Here is a 17,071-nt window from a genome sequence, read left to right as displayed (position 1 = left end):
AGCTTAACTTTTCTTCTACTAACCACAAATAAATAAAAAGTTGTCAATTTGTTAGTCTGTTCAGACTATGCTCTTTTTACTTTCCTTTCTTTAACAACTCTACACAATACGGTTGGTTGTATGTGCTGGTATAATAATAAAAATATCCACAATTGTGCAGCAAATTGATTCCATTTCTAAGAGTTTATCTTGTCCCAGTATTTGCAGTGCCTTGGCTTTGATCCAATAGTCTAAATTATTTTAATAGTGCACAAGGCCACATTTCTGCACCTAAGCACATATGTATAGCTTTTTTTTTTTTTTTTGGCATTGATTTGTAAGAGTCTATGTGCTAAATAAAAGACTTTTACATCTGCAATACTCACGCAAGGTCTCATGCTGATTAAATGCCTATCCACTTCATACATGAGGCCTACTAGAAGCCCAGTAATCTGTTCCTCTATACCTTCCATCTGCCATACTTCTCTTTTGTTGAAATCAAACCAGATCATTGTCAGAAAACCCAGTGCAAACCTACTGTTTGCATGGTATTGTGTGTCATTCAAGAAATTGAGTGTTTTTTAAAACCATTGACATTTTAATCTCAAAATCATGTATGCATAACTGGTGAGTACGTCTCTGCCTTTGATTCAGCTTGTGCATTTATAACTTTTGAACCTGAATGGTTGTTGCTGGCAGCAAGGGAAAAACGTGTTGCATTAGCCTGTGTCAGCATGTCTAAACACGAAACATGTGCTTCTCAGGATTCTTTGACTAGACAACATGTTAGTTATGTTTCTTTAATTGATTGTGGTTGTTAAAATTTAGCTAAGAGCTTCATTAATTCAGAAACTGGGAATCCTGGCCTAGTGGTACTGAATCATCCTGATTTCATGGTACTGTTAAATGAACCTGGAAAGCCATTCTGGTTGAACTAAACCCCTGTGACACAGTACTATTTTTGCATCTGGGCAAAATCTAGAATTTGTGGGTATTACCATTCTTATTTAATTTTCTGAATTAATTTGTATGGAGAGATTAAATAAGACCAATGCAGTCTGCAGAATGATTAGGATGTGTTTGCAATTGGATTTGAAGTGTATTAACGTTTTTTCATTTTTTTCAGTGTTCTTCACATCCTTTATCAAAGCCTGAAGTTGATGATGAGTATCTTTTAAAATAATTTTGAAATCACTTCTCAAAATCACTTTTTTTTTTTTTTTAAATCACTATTTTAAATCACTTTTTAAATGAACTTCTCTTATGTTAGTATTGGCTTAGCGTAAGAGCCAATGAGCACTTTTTATTTAGACATGAATTTTCATAGTATCTAAACAGTACTCTGTTTTGCTGGATATTAAACCTGCCTTTAAGTGAACTTAGTTGGCATATCAAATGTATGACAGCTTGATGAAATCTGTAAAGCACGTTCTGCATCCTTTGACCCTGTTCACTTGGAATTCTTCTGGTGCACATAATGCTGTGAAGAAACCAGAGGGAATGGTGACAGTGTCTGAAAGCCAATACCTACATATCACATCCAGCTGCATTTCAGTCTGCCTGGCAAACATGTGTCAAAAATTGCCTTTATTCATGTCCAGCATCAATTTTACTTATGGAGTACGAAAGCATTCTAGCTCCAAGACAGTACTGTGGTATGTCCCTCAGTAATGGGCTTGTCAGACCAGAGCAGACCATCATCTGAAGATTCCTGGCTTCAAATTGTATCTTTAATACTCACAGTAAGTGCATATGAATGGACAGATTCAATCAAGCTCATCTGTTTAACCTGCCACATTCTTAGACCTTTGGGTGTCATGGTGCAGAGTAGCCAAGCAAATGTAGTTTCTTGACTGTCGACAGTACTGTAACTGCACCTCTTCAGAAGAAAACATTCCCTCAAATTACTAAGGCAATGGTGGAAAATATTTATGGCAGCCACATTTAACTTAATTGCTTCCTTACCGATTTACAGCTTTTCTGTGGAAAGGAAAACCAGGAGGCAAAAAGACAAATGAAATATTCACACACTTCTCTAAAGCAAGAGCTGCTTAAAAGAGTCACAAAACCTTACGTGCAGAGATGCTTAAATGCAGATGGTCTACAAAGCACCACCTTTATTGTCATAACTGATACCAAGAACTAGGTACTTCATTGTAATTCATATGGTAACAGATGTGGGGGTCATGGCATTCAGCTACACTAGGATTATGCTAAAATAGGATTCATTTACACTAGATATTAAGGGCCAGGTTTAATAAAGTATTTCATCTTATTACTGAATTCATTAAGCTGGGCATTTGATGTCTTTATTGAATTTGAAACCAAGAGCAGTTTTATTTATAATAAAGTTAACAAACAACAACAAAACATTTTACCTAATAAAATAACTATCTCTTTGTAGTCCAAGCTGTCTTTGTTAATCAGCTTTCTAGAATTCCTGGCATTTCTCACAAGTACTAAATATAACAGTGCTACACACAAAAGAGCATGCTTGTTAGGAAACCTTGGTCTTTCAAGACTTGTTTCCGTTAGTGGAATACCTGAGGGAGTGTTCAGTTTGGGACTGACTTTTTGAAAATTCAAATTTAGTCTCATCCAGAAAAGGAGGAGGTACAGTACTCTGTTGCAACCCATACAAAAAATATCATAGGAACTGAGATACACTAGGAAAAGTGAGCTGTAATTATAAACCACATATAGTTTTCTAGCAGCTTTGGTGTAACAAGAAACTCGGTTTTCTCAAAACAAGGTACACAAGACATAAAGAACATTTTAAATAAGGTTTAGGTGATGTTGTTGGAAATAAACAGCAGATCTTTCTTACTTGTTGTTCCAATAAGACTTTTTCTCAGAACAGAATTATCTAACAGAACAAGATGGACTTTCAGTCACACTTCTGTAGCCAAAAGTGTTATCTTCACCTTGATCTAGTCAGCAATGCCCCCTTTAGTGTCTTCTGTGTGCATCCCAAATTACTTTTTTTTTTTTTTTCAGTTTCAAAGACATTATTAATTTCCTGAAATCTTCATCATGACAACTTGTGCCACTCCCTCTACCCTTCTACTACCTGATGTTGTCAACGGTATACTATTATCCTTCTAGCATTATATTACTTCTTTTCCATTCCAAAATCCTTGTGTTTTTTGTTTGTTTGTTTGTTTGTTTGTTTGTTTTTCCTGTATAAAGTTTCCTCTTCTCTCAGCTGTTGCCTGTAGGTCCCAAATTAAGGTGTGAAAGCATGTCGCAATAGGACTCACAAGAGACCAATAAAGGATGAGATGGTCCATAAACTGTCCAGTTACATGGACTGTGTTCTTTTAAAGTTAAAATTGATTAAATCTCTGTATAATTTTGCTAAAACTAGGAAGGCTGCTTCACCTTCTTTAAAGTCTTTTCAGGTTTCTTCTTTGAGCCTTTTTAAGGAAATTGACACTTGTTTTACAAGTTGGTTGTTGGTGGTTCTTTTATTATTATTATTTTTCAGATTTCACTTTAGCACCACTAGAATTGCAGTTACACAGAACATCCCTTTTTCAGGCACATGCACATCATCTATACAAGACTACCCTTTCTGTTGATTGGTCATCAAAAAGTCTTTTCCTCTGTCATCAATGTTTTCTTCAGATTTTAAAATGTTTAGGTGCTGAGAACACCCTCACAATCATAATGGGTAGTGTATTATAAATACCATACCAGTTCATTGTGTATAATGATGACAACACTTGCACAAATTTAAGCATTAGACTACTAAAATACTATTACTGTTAATGACATAACAGCAATGTACTCAAGTGGGCCCAAGAGACCTTGAATTTATTTCCCTGTCAATGTGTGTGTGTGTGTGTGTGTGTGAACCATCTCAGCATGCCAGCATATCTCTGGGAATTGCTTTTGTCAATTCAGTTGTGACCCTTACAGTGTCTGCACTGAGACCTCCCTAAACACTAGCTCAGCAGCATACATTATAAGCTACTACATAAGTGCATTTTCTATTCTTGGTAACAAAACACTGCATTGTAAAAAGTTATTTTGATGTAAATTAATAATCTTTAAAATATGTGGCTTTTGATGGTTGGAGTCATTTATTTATTTTTTAACTAGTTACTTTGTGTATGTGCTATTTTGGTTTTGGAAAGCTCTGCTCAGGGCAGAATGTGAATGAAAAAATGAGAGCCACTGTTAGTAGAGGCTCTTTAAACACTGTAGGTGGCACAACTTCCTGGTGCTTTCAGTCCTAATCTTGGAAAAACATTGCACTCAATGATGAAGTCCGTTAATGTATCTACTAAATGGAAGAAAAAAAAATCAATCAATCAATCAAACAAACAAACAAAAACCATTCAAAATCCATATACATATTGTTAAAAAATACCTTGACTATCATATTTAATATGCTACATGCAGCTAAAAGGGAATAAGATTCCATATTCATTATTTTTAATATTATCTGACTTAGATTTGTATCGTAATTAAGGTTTACTAACAGGAGTTTATAAGGAATGGGCACAATAATGTCAGACTTCTGGCTTCTTTGAGAAATCTAAGCAGTGACCCTTGCTCTGCCTTCAGTTCATCTGAAAGAGGTTTTCTTATGCTAAATAAAAAACTTTGGTGAATACCTACTTTTTAAAAGCTCAAACAAATTTTTTGCCTGATATCTATGAGATAATGAAACATTAAGAGGTTAAAAATCAGATTGAGATTTGGAAGATACCATAATCTAAATGTCAGAATGAAATTACGAGCATCTACTAATAGCAGCTGATTCCTGAGATTGACTCACACTGTTAAAACCTTTGTTACAGTCATTAAATTATTCTGTAAACAAATAATTATTTTTAATCGTTTTCACCAGTTATGTCTACATTTTGAGTATTCAAATGAGAAGGTTCAGCTTATCCCTTAATATGATTTTAATTGTTAATCCACCTTTATTGGGTACTTTTTTGGTAAAAAATATTTTTACTGGGACTGAAAGAATAGTGATAAGGTTTTCTTTGTATGTATATGTTTGCAAATCCTATCCCCATTTTTTTTTCCTCATTTTTTTTTCCCTTTTGAAGTACATTGGAATTGAATATTTCATGTAATGGGGCAAGAGTTTTTTCAGCTTTGGGGCGGTAAGGTGATTGCAGGTTGACATACTAGTCTGTTTGTAATTGAACTGGATTTACCACTACCACTTATCTGTTAACCTCCCTTCTCCAGAGGTTATAACCAATTGACATCTACTGGCATAACCATCCATGTGATCATGGGGGCTTTCTAAGGGGGCTCTCAAAACAATATATGTTCCCTAAACTTCTCTCATAGTATGAAAGACTGTGAGTTTGAATGAGATATAAAAACTTCTGGTTTTGGAAGATGATGACAAGGAACAATAACTGATATTAACCTAGCCCACGTGTGCTGGAACATCATGGCTGTCACATCATCTATCTCTAATATGAAAGGGAAGAGGTGAATTGGCCATAGGCTTGCATTGGCTGACCACAGTAGACATGTCAGCCAATGACATGATTAAGTTTTCCATTTATGATTAAGTTTTCCATTTGTAAAATATCTCAAAGGCATTGTGAGTTCATTTGCTGATGTTGGTAAATCTTTGTTTTTCAGAAGAGATGGTGCATGACCTGCAACATCTAGATATCATTAAATAATATAAATGATATGTTAGTGTCATTTCAAAAACAGATCTATTCCTTAGCATAATTAAGGTATAAGACTTCCTTTTACACCACATTAGTAACAATTACAGTTATAAGACTCTAATATTTGTGCAAACAATAATTACAAACAAATTGTTACATGAGCTGTCTTAAGTGAATGTAACTTCCCTGAAAATGTTGAAGCAACCCTGAGGTAATTAAACTCTTCTTCTGCAATGACCAGTAACTGTAATTGTTTAGCAAACACAACCTTGTCTTCATTCATTTTGTAGTTCACTTTCAAATAGTGTTCTTAGACTCCAGAGCATTCATTCCTGTGACATTTTGTGAGCAAATCAAAGCCGAGATATCCTTCTGTTCTCTCCCAAACCTCAGCAAGAATTTAACTATAATTCTTTATTTTCTATATCTGTAAAATTCAGACAACAATGTTAAATTATCATAGCTGATAGAAAAATTCTTGGCAAAAAATAGATGAAATGCATGAAAGGGTAATCATAATGCCAGTGAGTATAACATTGTCCTATGTCCTATGGTAGCTAGCTCCAACTCAAATGTCTAATAACAGCCTCAAATAATAATAGGTTGGTAAACCTCTTCAACTATTAACCAATACAATTTCATAACTTTATATATATATATATATTTGTTTTTTTTTTTTTCCTGAGATGCTATTGCCCTATGCAAATAATAAGCTGAAGCAGAAAGAGGTAATTGACATGTTTATCATGGCATGAATTTGTACTATGACTCAAATGATAGAATTGGTTTTAGAATTCAATTTGACTAAAAGTGCAATATGTAGTGTAGCACAATGACATTACTATTACATCAAAAAGAGAAATTAGGATTTTTTATTATTATTATTTATTTATTACTAGATTACACAAGTGTGCTTGCACTTACAGTACAGGAGAATCTATACAAATTATTTATCTGCTAATAATTTGTAAGTTGTTTCATGTAATTTGGACTTTCTGCTTGAGGTTAGGCAATGTTTTCTTTCACCCAAATCTTAAATGACATAATATTTAATTGACAACTTTGCTGGATAAAATAAGCTCCCTCTGCTGGATCTGAAAAAAAAAAAAAAAAAAGAGTATGAATCAGCATAGGTAATCAAACTGGTTATTGAGGTTATGCCATTCATTTTAGGGAAGTGGATTTTCTTATTAATCTTTCTTGTTCAAAGCACCACTTAAAGAACTTGAAGTTAAAGCTTTATCTACAAGGAGTGTAGAACCACTGATGGATATTACTGGCTTCAAAGATGTAAAGAAGCCTTTTCTGAGACTAGTGTTTTTGTTTGTTTGCTTATTTGTTTTACTAACCACTAAAAAGTCATCCTTTGACGGAAAAAGAAAATATGATTTTGAACAGTAAAGGAAATAATATTATACCTCTTAAAACCCTGAAGAGCTTAACTCTATGACTGATATACCTCATATCTGCCTTCCCATCATGCCACGAAAATTGCTTTCAGAGCATGAGATGATTTTAAAAATCATGAGATGTGATGTGAAACAAGTTACTAAGAAAGCATATTTTTGGAGGGGTTATGCAGAAAGGGAGAACAAAGAGATACCTACCTTTGGGTGTGTTCTTTTCTTAATTAAAACTGAGATTATATAATTATATAGTTACTATATTTATTAATTATAATTATATGGCTATAATATGATTATACTAATTACATAATTCTTAGTCTCCAACAGTTGCTTAAGGAAAAAGACCAAATGCCATGAAAACCAGAACTAAATAATGACATACAACAACATTACAATTTATAAAATCTAAAATGAAGGCCTCATTTTTCAAAGTTTGCTATGAAACAAAAATCCACTATGACAAAATCTGCTTTTCTTAAACAGTACTTGACTTTTTGATTGTTTCTGTCCTTATAATCCGCATATGCTAGCTGCTGTATACAAACCAAAGAGCATCAAAAATGTGTGATGTGTTTCTGTTCCAAGTTGCAAAGTTTCATAGATGCTTGTAACATTCTGTACTTACCAGAGACTGTGACTAATTAAGCCTAGAAAGCTCACTTGGACAGATCGTCTTGTCTCTAAAACAGAGAGAAAGCATGTTCCATATTAAATTGTATTATTCTGCACTTCTAATTTAAGATCCTTTGGGAACTGGTTTTCATAAACCCTATTGTATCTCACTCCTCTTCCCTGCCTCTTGTAGCAGTCTAATACCTGAATGCCATGTACCCAGACCTTCAAGATTTTTGTTCAAGTAACTTAAAATTTGGCCTGTAATACATATATACTGAAGGCTTAAAAAGTAAAGAAAGAATACTAACTGTATTTCAGCATCACTGCAGTAAATCATTGCTTTGTTACATGGTTATAGGAGGATTGTCTGCTTTGGTGTAGCTATATGTTTTGATCTGCATGTTACATTCTGCTTCTTCATATCTACACGTACAATGTCAAATACCAAAGAATACGGCTATTCTTAAACAGGATGGAATTAACACAAGAATATGATACAATTTCCTGTGAGGAAAAAGAATTAGTCAGACTGGTTGAGGTTGGAAGGGACCTCTGGAAGTCATCTGGGCCAGCCCCGATATTCAAGCAGGGACACCTAGAGCCTGTTGACCAGGACCATGTCCAGATGACTTTTGAGTACCTCAGGAGTCCAACCATCCACCTAACACTAAAAGTCCACCTCTAAACCATGTCCCCAAAATGCCACATCCACAGGTCTCTTAAATACCTCCAGGAACAGTGACTCCACCACTTCCCTGGGCAGCCTGTTCCAGTGCCTAATCACCCTTTCTGTGAAGAAATTCTTCCTGATATCCAATTTAAACCTCCCTTGATGCAACTTGAGGACATTTCCTTGCATTGCATCACTTTACACCTGAGAAAAGAGATTGACACATTCCTCACTGCACCCTCCTTTCAGGCAGTTGTAGAGAGCAATGAAGTCTCTCTGCTCAGCCTGCTCTTCACCAGCCTAAGCAACCCTAGCTCTCTCATATGTCTAGTCTCTTCATCAGCTTTGTTGCTCTTCTCTGCACATGCTTGAGCAACTCAATACTCTTCTTGTAGTAAGAGGCCCAAATCTGAATACAGCCCTCAAAGTGGAGTCTTCTAATCCTTTGCTGGAGTCTCTCCAGTATGTCCATGTCTCTCTTGAAGTGGGGTCCCAGAACTGGATACACTACTCCAGATATGGCCTCACCAGTGCTGAGCAAAGAAGGGAAGGATTACCTCCCTTGACCTGCTTGCAACACTTTGCCTAATGCAGTTCAGGATACAGTTAGCCTTCTTAGTCACAAGGGCACATTTCTGACTTACGTTCAACTTGGTGTCCACCAGGCTCCTTGGATGTTTTTCTACCAGTGTGATTTTCTAGCCAGGTGGCCCCCGGCATGTACTGGTGCATGTTGCCATGTCTGCTGTTGGAGGTTTCTTTCTTTTTTTTTTTTTTTTTTTTTTTTTTTTTTTTTTTTTTTTTTGTATAGTTTCTTTCAGACAACCTGTGATCATGATTATGTGTCAGAGCTAGCTTTTTTAAAATCTAAAGCAATTCTTCCTTCCAACACTGAAATGGCACCAGAGTTAATACAGAAGACTTCTTAGAAGTCTTAGACTAGAAGACTAGTTAGCACAGCTGAAGTAAAAGATGGTAAAAGATGGTAAACAAGCAGGCCTGTCTTCTCATGTGTAGTGAGATGATTATTTTATCAGATCTAACATTAACCTTCTACAAACACCCTATCTTACAATAGGTTGGCAATTCTAACCCCCCCAAAAAACAAACAAACAAACAAAAACAAACAAACAAACAAACAAACAAACACCAACAAACTCAAAGGAACAACTCTCTAGGGAGGCAAAAAAAAAGTAAAACATTTAAGCATACTCTTGGATTCCATTTCTTAAGAGTCTGGATGCTAGAGAAGTTTGGTTTTTATTCACAATCAAAAGATTCACGATCCAAATTTAAAAATGGCAATCAAAAGATTTCTGTTTACTTACACCCAGCTTGAGGCTAAAGAACCTCATCTTTGTCTTCTAACTTTTATCAGCTGTAGGTCACTAAACATTACATTTGAATCAGGATCCCTTTGGTTTTAGTTAAAACATAAAATCACTCCTGTTGGGAAGAATTTCTAAAGGATATCTGGTCCAAACTTTGGTACAAAGATTAGAGCAAGTTCTCTGAGGCCTTGTCTAGTTGTGTCTTGAACACCTCCAAGGATAAACATTCCCCACATTGTCTGTCCAACTTGTTCCTGATCATCCTCATGTGAAAAATCAAGATACATCTTTACGTCCAACCAGAATTTTTTGTATTGTGACCTTTGACCGTTTGTTCTCATCCTGTCTCTACACACCTCCAAGAAGATTCCATCTTCTCTTTTCTCTCCCTTTAGTAAACTGAAGACAGTAGTGATATACCTTCCCAAGCCTTCTGTTCTTAAGCTTGAACAAAACCATTTCTCTTGGCCCCTCCTCAAACATCACGTGATTGGATACCATGCCTACTGGTGGACCTCTACTTGACTTTCTCCAGTATGTCCATGTTTTTCATACTGGGATGTATAAAGCTGGACACAGCATTCTAGATGTGGTCTCACAAGTGTTGAACAGAGAAGAAAAGTCACTTCCCCACACCTCCTGGCTGTAGTCTTGCTCAAAGAGGCAGAATGTGGTTTGCCTTCTTCACTGGAAAGACATATGTTGTCTGTCCACCAGGACCTTGTCTATTCAACCCAGCATCCAGCAGCTTCTGAATAGCTGTTTTTTTAGGCAGTCAGCCTCCAACCTCTACTAGTGCAAATGTTACTCAAACCCAAGTTGCAGGATTTAGCACTTGTCTTTGCAGTGCTTCATGGATTTTCTGTCATCCCATTTCTCTAGCCATTCATAGCAGCTCTGATCTTCAGCAGGTCTCTCAAAATTCACCTGGGATTATTGACCAGTTTATCAAGGGCACATTATGTCCCTGTGTCTGGATCACTAATAAAGATGTTAAACACTTTGAGTTTCAGACTAATTCCTGCAGAACATCACAAGCTTCTGACAACCAGTCAGACTTCATACTGCTGGTCACAACCTTACAACCCTGGCATCCCAGACACCTTTCTGCCTACATTATCATCATATGCTGTCTATATCTTAACAATCATGGCTAGAGCTATGATTCCTACAGGGAGCCATTCCCTACAGGGAATTGTTCTGAAGGCCTCTCTAAACTGAGGTAAATGACATCCACCTTCCCCCTCTTGTCTAAACCAGCTTTCATAGGATAAGTAATCCAGCTGGCCATGTATATTTTGTCCTTGCTAAATCTGTGTTTCTGATCATTTTATTCTCTTCCATTTTTTTTTCTCATGTCATCTGGATATGGTTTCCAGGAGGATTCATTTCATCATCTTACCAAGGACTGAGGTGAGACTGACCAGCCTGGAGTTCTCCTTCTTGCCCTTTTTGAACATGGGTGTGCATCATTTGTCATTTTCAAGACACCAGAAATCTCTACCAAACATGATGATGTTTTGAAAACAGCACAAAGTGGACTCACAGTGACCTCAGTCAGCTCCCACCATACCCTCAAATGCATTCTGTCTCATTCTTTAGATTTGTGTGTATCCTCTTTGCTTAAGTACACCTTAACTGAGTCCTCCCCTACCACAGGTAATTCTTTATTCCCCAGGGCTTTGATACCAGGCTCAGGGAGGCACGGAGACCAAGGACAGACATAAGCAGTAAAAATGAAGGAAAGGAAGTCAGAGAGTATTTCAACCTTTTCCATAGAAGCCCTTATTTCTGCCCTTCACATCCTTTACTAATTTCAACTCCCACTAAGTTTGGGCTTCCCTAACTCCATCCTTTTTTTGCATCTCAAAAGGTTCTTAAAGCTTTGGCCTGTATTGGCCAAAATTATACCTAACAAGACACCTGCATACTTTTTTTCTGTTACTGCTTTTGGCTGCACCATTCTTTTTTCATGCTGATAATGAACAGTGGGGAAACAAACTATTCAGTAGACGGTTTCAGGGTACGTGACTACCTAATATCTCAATCCATCCTACAGCACCTCACGTTAACTGAACTTTTCTTCTGAATCCGAACACAAAGATTCATATTCCTGTACCTGGAAGAAGCATAATTTGACAGAATTCAAAAACAAACAAACAAACAAACAAACAAACAAACAAACTCTGAAACAATAAACATTAATATTATTTTCTGTCTTTTACTGTTCATGTTATGAAGCTGAATAACAGTTGTTTCTTCCATTAACAGCACTGTCTCTACAGCCCTACTAAAACATCATCTGCAGTTCACAGTTCCAGCTGTAGGTGGCACTGAGTGATACCGTGCGTCTACCCCCCTACCCTACCCCCACCTCCCATATTCAGATTTCTTGTTTTTTAGATAATACAACCTCTATCCTTTTCACGAATTGTGCCTGTGACGGCCACTAAGGACATTTGTTAGAGAATGTCACAAAACAGCACATAAGCAGAGGATTGTTGAAAGCTATGAGAAGTTCTGCTAGGTATCATTAGGTAAATATGTTTTACTATAGTTTTCCACCAAAATCTGACATAGAAAATTGAGTGGGGCCCTTTCAAAGTGCAAACATGGGACATGAAGAAATACGTGTAGTATTCCAGCTAAGGCACACACAGCAGGAATCCAGAAATCCCATAATTGCTTCAAATCCATCTCCTGCTCATTCCCTTTGTTCCCAGAGCTTCAGGGATAGTCTCAGTTTTGAGATTTTTAACTTCTTTTAAATTCTGTTTATGTAGTTCACGAAGTAAGGGACTGACAGTACTCTTCCTACAGTTAGCTCACAACAGAAATAGTCTATGGCTGATACATCTTTATGTCCTTACCCAGATGTTCATGCCCAGTCTTGATGTACAGCCACCTCTTACGCATTTGTTGATAAATGGAGGAGGTGTGGGGGGGAGAGAGAGAAGGTGTTGTAAGCTTTCAATACTGGAAGACTGGAGAACTAAAATGTTTAGAAGTCTGTAATATGTGTTACTATTGCTTTTGTATGTGTTCAGTGAAGAAAGAAAAGAAAAAAGAAAAAAAGGGAAAGGGAAAGGGGAAGGGGAAGGGGAAGGGGAAGGGGAAGGGGAAGGGAAGGGAAGGGAAGGGAAGGGAAGGGAAGGGAAGGGAAGGGAAGGGAAGGGAAGGGAAGGGAAGGGAAGGGAAGGGAAGGGAAGGGAAGGGAAGGGAAGGGAAGGGAAGGGAAGGGAAGGGAAGGGAAGGGAAGGGAAGGGAAGGGAAGGGAAGGGAAGGGAAGGGAAGGGAAGGGAAGGGAAGGGAAGGGAAGGGAAGGGAAGGGAAGGGAAGGGAAGGGAAGGGAAGGGAAGGGAAGGGAAGGGAAGGGAAGAAGAAAAGAAAAGAAAAGAAAAGAAAAGAAAAGAAAAGAAAAGAAAAGAAAAGAAAAGAAAAGAAAAGAAAAGAAAAGAAAAGAAAAGAAAAGAAAAGAAAAGAAAAGAAAAGAAAAGAAAAAAGAAAAGAAAAGAAAAGAAAAGAAAAGAAAAGAAAAGAAAAGAAAAGAAAAGAAAAGAAAAGAAAAGAAAGAAAAGAAAAGAAAAGAAAAGAAGAAAAATCTTAGATTGAGAACATTTAGAACACACTTTCCAGTGTAGCCTATTTTCTCTCAGTATAGTAAATACCATAAATGCTGGATCTGGAAACTATTACAACATTTTTAGAAGCTGAAAACTAATCGTAATGAGGTCTTGCAAACAATGAACTCTATTCTCCCTCTGACATACAGGAGGATTTACAGACATATTATTGCCTGTGCATTCAAAGACAAATCCCTTGTGCATAAGCACAATAGGACACAAATATATACCAAGTTCTTTTACAATTATAGTGCTAGTTTCACCCATTTATGACTTTTAAAATTATTATTTTAACAGTAGATGGCAATATTTAGTTGAAACCTGACAAACCTTTGTGAACTTTAGAGTCACTCCATTCTGATTTTACTCATGAGACCTAGAGATGCAGAAAAATAACATATAGCAATATATAATTAGAAAATGTAAATTAACCAAATTATTTAATGATCTATATAAATTAATAAAGCAAATACCTTATTTTCTTCTAAATTCCAGCTTGTCTGTGCTAGTTTTAGACTGAGAGCCATCTGTACTCTGATCGTTTGTCTGGAAATTTAGAAAAACATCAATGTACTTACTAAGTGTTAAGCTTTCCATATACAAAATTATAGCTAAAGAAAACCAGCAAGTTAATTTCTTAAGGGCTTATCAATAAAGCTTTTCCTGAACTACACAGGTTGTATTCATATCAAAACTAGCCAGCGCCAGGCTTTTTGGTGTGGTTTGATATATTTATGATTCTGTGACTTTCATCATAGCTGATTCCTCTGATAGTGGATATTCTCATTTAATGCTGAAATTAGTGAAAATTTTACTGTTGACTTGATGGAAACAGGAACATACTATGTGACATTAAATGATGCAACTGCTTTTGGTTAGTCAGATCACAGTGAAAACTGGGATTTCATCTCACTTTAGACACTGTCTTGTGATAGATGTCTGCATGCCTCAGGTGCATGCTCAAAGAATAAGCATTTGGTCTCCACTCACCCAAGATGAGTAAGTATCTACATCCTGGGCTGTATTCTTTTTCTTTGGATATATATTGAAGATACTTGTCTATTGTCTTGCCTTGGCAGAAGAGGACAAAAATTTTGGAAAGGAATGCCAGCTGTTGGAAGCACTGTAGATGTGCTAGTCAAAGAAAGACTGTATGTGTGTTTAATCAGAAAAGGTAGCACTGCTTGAAGTAAATATGCTGCATTTCTTACATCTGCCTCTTAGATCTGCCCAAGCACAGTATTTTCTACAAATTCTAATGATTTTAGATACTAAATACAGACCTTTAGGTAACATATACAGCTCTGTGCATGTGTGATTCAATTTCTTTGGATCTGCCTTGAAAACTCAGGCTTCAGTTTACACTCCAGTAACATTCACTAAGTTCTTCTGCTTAAATTACAGTGGAAGTAAAAAGCAGGTCAGTATATATTTTGGCATATGGGGCTTTATGAACCCTGCTGACCAGGGCGTATCCCATGCATAGTACAGCACCAATTTACAGAGACTAGGGCATTATTCCCATCTTTTAGAAGCACAGCCTGGGTCATGTTGAGCAGACAAGTACAGGAAGAATGCCATCAGAGAGGGAGAGTGGGAACTGAGTGAAGAGAAGAGGCCCTTGTACAGGGAACACTGAAGAAAAGAGAAAGGAAGAAGGCCCAGACACTGGAACGCAAGATGACTTTTAATCTGCCAAGGGTTTAACAAAAGCAATCCTGAGGTTATCCAACAGGGAGTGAGCCTCTTATCATAAATACACAGATGATTTCACGGGCATGCTCTGGATCTCACCACACTTCTATGTGTATCCTGTTAAGTGGCATTTGGTCTTTGACTTTTTCTCATGGAATAATAGCTCCTGTAGAACTTCACTGGAGGCTGCGCATTCCACAGGGCATTTATGTGGATATGAAAGAGTTCAGCAAATATCCTGTGTATCTATAGCTACTGCACTTTTTTTCTGATAATGGAATGGAAGATGTATAGAGTACTAAGAAATGAAATATTCTGGAGTAGTAAAATCTAGTAAATGTAGGGCAGCCTCTGTATTCTTCAAATACACTGAGATTAAGTTATCTCTAAAGAGGTGTTTAATCAGAGGAAGAGAGAAGCATCTAGAGATAGAGGTAAATAGATTAGGATTAAGTAACTGAGGCTGTCCTCTGTGCTTTGATTGTGACTGCAGAATTCCTTTGAATTCATCTCCCTGCAAGGAAGTCTAGTGCAGCTGCTTGAAAAACCTCTGACTGTGGAATGAGTGAGAATGGGAGGCTGCTAAAACTTCAGCTGACTGCTAGGGCTGGTTTTGAATCAAGAGAAGGAAAATGTCCCAACACAAAAGACATGGAAGTTTAAAAGGTGAAAAGCAAGACAAATCAGGGGATTCAGGGTCACACATCTTATGAAACACATCGTATTACGCTTACAAAATATGTCATTGTAGATTTCTGTTTACAAAATATAGAAGACTAGGTGATTGAACAGTCTTGGAAGGAATTAGTCAGGAAGTATACACACACATTTTCAGTAATCTCTCCTAAAAAACAATGCATTTAGGCAGTAATTATCTACCAGCAGTATGGGCCATTTGATGAAGCTTGAGGACACAAATATAGCCAAACTAAGAGGTTAATTCAGGGGTTTGGAGCATAACTTTTCATATATTGCAGGCTGAAAATAAAATGGGTAAAAAAGGGCCTCTGATTTGATGCTGTCTTTTCTGGAATGTATAGTGCAACTGGATCTAAATTTTGGGAGAGTGCCCAGTTTCAGATGTCTAAAGCCTCTGTTGAAAGCAGTGGAGACTATATGCTGCCAAGGTTTTATGTATGCAACTGCAGATTGATTGTCTAATGGCAGTAGTGGGCTTTGATCATGAGAATCTGAAGAGAGAAGCCTCAGTAGGCACTCCTTTCCTCCTTTTTTCCTTTACTTTTGTAACTCCTAATTGTACTGTTTTTCTATGTATTTCCCTGGTATTTACTACAAACCTTTTACTGATAACTGAGTTAAAAAGTTCCTCTCCACATGTATTCTTCTCCTTCTTCTTCTTCTTCTTCTTCTTCTTCTTCTTCTTCTTCTTCTTCTTCTTCTTCTTCTTCTTCTTCTTCTTCTTCTTCTTCTTCTTCTTCTTCTATTATTATTATTTTAAGGGCTTGCTAGTTGAGGACAGTGAAAGAGGAGTTAAGTTAGCTGAAGAAGGTGCAAGGGTATGCAATTGCTCTAACACTTTGTCTATTTCGGGCTTTATGGGTGAGAGAAACAGATGAAGATTATTTCCTCTCGTTCTCTGTTTCTTATTAGTAAATCACGAAGAATTCATAGGTACAGAACATCCAAGAGGAATCATCATATGTATGCAAGGGAAAATTCTTTCCTTAGACTTTTGTCAATGTGTGAGTCAGATTCATATAAAAGATGCAATAAGCATTTCTGTTCTCAATTAGAGGTTTTGTTCTGATGGCAAATTAAAATTTAAGTCCAGCAGAATTAGGTGTGAAATCTTGCAGATTCCTAGCTAAGTGTACATTGTGATTCCACTTGGCAGCTAGCAGGACTCAGAAAATCACTCCTATTGGACTCTACTTTCCATTTTACATAAACTTCTGGAGTTGCGATTCTGCATGAAATGACAGCAAACTGCCACGAATATATCCTTAGCTTATTTTTAGTGCTCACTTCCTTCCCTTAATGAAAAGAAGGGCAACACACCAACTTTTATACCTTTTTACTGAAGAGTAGCACTCTTGATTCTTACGGACTAAACAGATGAGATGAAATGACAATGAAA

At 36.8% G+C, this 17,071-nt stretch overlaps 1 long non-coding RNA gene across 1 annotated transcript; it reads right to left on the bottom strand.

The window, feature by feature from the left end:
* Nucleotides 1-12,522: 12,522 nt before the first annotated feature.
* LOC309890463 lies at nt 12,523-16,336 on the bottom strand. Its single transcript, XR_014319427.1, has 4 exons — nt 16,272-16,336; nt 13,752-13,824; nt 13,609-13,654; nt 12,523-12,562 (listed from the first exon to the last, which is right to left on the bottom strand). It is a non-coding gene; the product is annotated as an uncharacterized lncRNA (long non-coding RNA).
* Between the last annotated feature and the right edge of the window lie 735 nt (nt 16,337-17,071).

The sequence above is a fragment of the Aythya marila genome (assembly GCF_965140915.1).
Source record: "Aythya marila genome assembly, chromosome: Z".
NCBI classification, from domain to species: Eukaryota; Metazoa; Chordata; class Aves; order Anseriformes; family Anatidae; genus Aythya; species Aythya marila.
This window is presented reverse-complemented; position numbering and strand designations above follow the sequence as displayed.